Source organism: Physeter macrocephalus, chromosome 11, assembly GCF_002837175.3.
Source record: "Physeter macrocephalus isolate SW-GA chromosome 11, ASM283717v5, whole genome shotgun sequence".
NCBI lineage: Eukaryota > Metazoa > Chordata > Mammalia > Artiodactyla > Physeteridae > Physeter > Physeter macrocephalus.
The window spans coordinates 130,925,835-130,931,087 of NC_041224.1; the positions used below are offsets into that span (position 1 = coordinate 130,925,835).

General features: G+C 39.1%; 1 pseudogene; it reads right to left on the reverse strand.

The window, feature by feature from the left end:
- Positions 1-2,403: 2,403 nt before the first annotated feature.
- On the reverse strand, positions 2,404-4,321 carry LOC102989109 (NACHT, LRR and PYD domains-containing protein 13-like; annotated as a pseudogene).
- Positions 4,322-5,253: the final 932 nt, after the last annotated feature.

Genomic DNA, 5,253 nt, shown 5'->3' on the forward strand with positions numbered 1-5,253 from the left:
GTTTCTTTTTATGGCTGAGTAATATTCCATTGTATATATGTGCCACATCTTCTTTATCCATTCATCTGTTGATGGACATTTACGTTGCTTCCATGTCCTGCCTATTGTAAATAGAGCTGCAATGAACATGGTGGTACATGACTCTTTTTGAATTATGGTTTTCTCAGGGTATATGCCCAGTAGTGGAATTGCTGGGTCGTATGGTAGTTCTATTTAAACAATCTTTTTAATAGAACACGTGATTAGTTATTATACTTAACTTGAGCAGAATGTTTGAGGTCAGCCAAGTGATGGTGTTATGTAATTACAGGTCTGCAAAAATGTACAATCAAGAGGATAAATAATAGATCTCAGACCAGAGACTTTGTCAGTTTTCCCTGAACCTCTAAAATAAAGGTGGAGCTGATAAAAGCTCTAAAACACTACAAAAGATAGAGATCCCTCATTTCAACGTTTTTGTCAATCCACAACTTTCTTGAGATCATTTGCCGACCAATAGTCCTTTCCCAAGCATTTTTTTTCTTTCAGACCAAATTTAGGCCACTAAAATCTTTTAGAAAAGGAAAATAGATATGAATAAATTGTTAAGGAGAGCAAAAAGGAGTTTTGTTTTAATGAAACTCCATAGCTTTGCCTTAACTTTTCTTTGTAATAAACATCTATTTAAAGGGAAATGAGAATTTTAAAAAAAGGATTGATTAATTCAGAGTCTAGAAAATAAGTTTACAAATCCTCCATACAGTGACAAAAAAAAAGTGACATCTGCAGTTGATCCATTCATTAAAAGAAGACAATCTGTGCAGCCCATTTCTGTAACTGTTTTGCAGAATGGATAAATTTTCATTCTCATAAAATTGGAGATAGGCTGTTTGGTTTATTGGTTAATACTGCACAAGCAGAATGGTCCTATGTTTGCCAGTCCACAAACCCCATAGATATTTATCCACTCATGGCAGTGCCAGACTGCTGCATTATTTCAGCAAGCGACGTTTCCTCGATGAAAAAACAGCAGCTGCTCACTCAAAATAAACTTGTTTCTGTTTATGCTGTCAGCAGAAAGCTGTTTTAAAAAAATCATTAGATGCATCATGCTTTTGCAGTATGTTAAATTGTGAAACTAAAAAATCATTCCTGAAAGATAAGCACCATGTTACCTCCATGACTCAATCAGAGTGTTTCTATCTTCTTTCTGAATTATTCAAATACAGATAAGACTGGTAATCTCGGGTGTTTAGACACAATGTTAATGATGCCAGGATGATGGGTTGAAGCCTCTTCCAGGTTAGTGAGCATTAGACAAAGGAAAATGTGTAGAAAATATTACAATAAGATCAGGAGACCTGGTACTGATGCTGGCTCTGCCAACCACAATCTGTATGATCTGGGATATGTATCTTGATCCATCTGAGCTGCATTTTTTAATGTAATCTAAATGGTCTCTTAAGAACATCACATGTTATCGTGTGTTGTTATTATTGTTAGCATTTTTCATCAGTTGTGAGAGTATGCATGACTGATACAAATTTATTCTGACCCTGGTTAAATTACACAAATCGCTGTTTTACTAAAACAGTCAATAAAGATATCTTTATATTAAAAGAGTGACACATTTACTTTGTCAACTTAAAATATCTAGAAGTAGATTTTGAATTTTCTCCACCAATTATCATTGGTAAAATAAAATATGGTGATACTATAAGATAAATTACCATATTGCTAGTACAGTATTCATTAGAAAATTGGATTACATTCACAAGAATGCTAATGAACTAACAGAGAGCATCAAAAAATATTATTCATTTAAAAGAAAACAAGTAGAAAAGTAGGTTATGTGTTGCTTGTCCCATTTTTGTAAAATAAAAATATATACATATATATATACATAGACATACAAACAAACATATATACATACAAAAAGTTGTAGAGTAAGATATTACCAAACTATTTAAAAGTTGTTTTACTTTGGGAGAGGTAATAATATGGGAGATCTCCATTTTCATGTTTTATACTTTCATGATATTTGAAGGTTTATAGTTAATTTTTTTTGTTTTTTTTGCTTTTTTTTTCATGTCCTTTGCTTTAGTGAATCTTCTTGATAGCCCCAAGAATTTAAAACATTACACCAAGGACAAAAAATCTTAAGGTGTAAAGCCAATGTAGGATCTTGGGCCAAATATAGTATTAGGATTCTGGAGATTGGGTACTTGATATGCTGCCTATGGTAAACTGTGAACAAGCATTCTGGAGGTAATGGCTCATTTGTCCCCATGAACAGTAATATCTGAGCAACATATGGTCAGAACTTCCTGATGGTTGTACTCCACGGACATTCCATGGTGAAGCTGTGGCATCTCATCATTGGATTACCACCACCATCTGTCTTCAGGGTTATTAAAATCCCTCTTAAACCTGATTCTCAAAAAGGACCCCCTTCTCCTGTAATTTCTCCAACTCTGCTCTCACTATAGAGTACAAGTCTTTTTCGAGCCCAAGTTTCCATAGTTTGCACATCAATTTTTTTCAAGGATGTCTACAGCGTGTTGACTGTGTTCAGCCCCAGGTCATTTCCTAAAAGGTTCAGATTAACCAGGCTTTTACTGCTTCTGAGAACAGAAGAGAGATGCTGGCAGCAATCAGGTGTTAAATTGCATTTCTCCAACCCAAGTGTCTCCAACACACAATTTGGACGTTTCAGAACCCTGCACAGCTCTTTCACCCCATCATCCTGAACATCAGTTTTCCCAACATCCAGAATCTTCACATTATGATCGTGCTCGAGGGAGTGAGCAAGCTCTCGACAGCCCTCCACCATGAAAGAACAATCTGATGAGTCCAGGTACTGCAGGTTGCAATCTGGATGACTCAAGGCCTCACAGAGAAACTTCACTCCCTCATCTCCCAGGTTATTCTTCCACAGATTCAGGTGTGTCAAGCTCTTGTTCTGGAGGAGAGCATCTGACAAATACCTACAACTGGGTGCACCAAAATGGGAGAACCAGAGCACCAATCTCTAAGACACACTTGGGGTGAGTCAGGGAAGCACACAGCAGCCTTACACCAACATCTTGGAGCTGATTAATTCCCAGGTACAGGTGAGTCATTTCCTGGGTGCTGGTGAGAAGCAAGGCCAGGTCCTGACAGCTGGCCACTGACAGGTTGCATTTCTCCAGTGACAGCTCTTTCAGGGGACAGTTGGATGTCTCGATGGGCCCCCACAGTCTTTTCAGGTCAACATTAGAGAGATTATTGTCCCCCAGGCTGAGAAGCTCAAACTTGAGTTCTTGCTGAGTTCCGTAAGGAGCTGATGACAAACTCAAGAGGTGAAGCTACAAGATTCCAACCAAAGATACTTGACCTTGCAGGCTGAGTGCTCAAAGTTCTAAAAATTATCATGGCAACAGTAATTCCTAGGTTGTTAGAGCTCAGGTCCAGATGGGTCAGCTTGTGTTTAGCATGAAGCACAAGGACAAGCTCCTTCAGAATCTTCACGGAAGATATCGATTTGCACGTCAGTTTTTGGAGTTTGCACCTTGGATTTCTCATCTCATAACAGTTTCTTCATAGATGAAGTATTAAGCTTGCTTCATACATTACGCTTAAGTATTAAGTATCAGGTCCAGCTCTCTCATGTTCCCATTGCAAAACATGGAGCGAATATCCTCCCACTGATGTATCCTAAAATTGACAACACTTGTCTCCAGAGTTTCCAAGTCAGAAGTCAATTTTGTTTCAAGGATTGGACCCCTGACAGAGAGCCTCAGCTTAACTTTTGACAGTGCTTTAGGCAAAAGGAAGAAACCTGGAGTTGCTGATACCCACAAATGTCGAGATCAGCTTCAAGGAGGTGATTCAAAATTGCCTTGCAAAGTTTTCCTCCTGAGTCTCATGTAAGCACTGGAAAAACTGTAGGAATTCAAAGTGGACTGAGACAACATTATACTTCTCCAACTCTTCTGCCCAATCTAATAATTCATCCGTTACCCTAGGACATTTCACAATGTAAAGTATCTTCTAGTTCTCTTGCTAGGTCTCTTTTAAAAAGACCAAAGAAAAAAGATCCATCTGATGCCAATAGAAGTTTGTGTTAGGAGCCCAGCCCCTGATGATAGTCTTGGAAGGTATGGAAGGGGTTGGGAGGACCACCCTGGCAATGAAGGTCATGCTGCACTGGGCCAAGTTCATATTCTTTCAGCCCGTATTCTCCTGTGTTTTCTACATCAGCTGCCATAAAGTGGGAGAGATTGTGAACACCACCTTTGCTGGCCTGCTTTCCAGGGACTGGTCTAACTCTCAGGTACCCATTGAAGAGTTCAGGAGTCATCCTGAGAGGCTCCTGTTTGTCACTGACAGCTCTGAAGAAATAACTACATCTTCCAACTCATATGACAGCCCGCCCTATACAAACTGGTACCAGCAGTCCCAAGTGGATAGAATCGTACTCCATTTGTTGAAGAAGGACTTGGTTCCCATGGCTACCTTACTGAGAATGACCAGAGACTATGGTAATGAAGATCTTAAAAACTTGTTATTGAATCCATGCTTTGTCGCCATCTCAGGGTTCACAGAGGGAGATTGGGTGGAGTATTTCACCAGGTTCTTTGGTGACCAAGACGAAGCTAATAAAATCTTGCACTGGGTAAGAAAAATGGAAACTCTATTTTGTTCCTGCTCTGCCCCCCTGGTGTGCTGGACAGTGTGTTCCAGCCTGAAGTGGCAGATGGCAAGAAATCCTTCTTTCCAGCTGAGTTCCCAGACCACCACCAGTGTCTATGCCTATTTTTTTCTGTAGCTTGTGTGCAACAGCAGAGGTGAGTTTGTCAGATCAGAGCTGGCCAGAACAGTGGAGAGACTTCTGTTCTCTGGCTGCAGAAAGGATGAGGTTCTCAAACTTCACATTTGCAAAAGAAACCATGGAATACAAGCAGCTGGAAGCCTCTTTTATTGATTCTCTCTTGAGGTGGAATGTTCTTCGAAAGGTCAAAGATTGTGAGGATTGCATTGTTTTCACTCACCAAAGTTTCCAGGTGTTTTTCAGGGCCATGTTCCAGGGAACAAGAGGATCCCTTGGTGATCTCCCAAAGCATCAAGAGTTGACAGTGTTTCTGAATGATGCCTTCACTAATGTTTGTTTTATAATAACAGATAACTAAAATACATTAAAATATTTTAGTGAAAATATGCTAATATAATAAACTTTTTTGAGGTAAAATTCTAAGTGTACATTTTTATGAATTTTGAGAAATGTGTGCACAT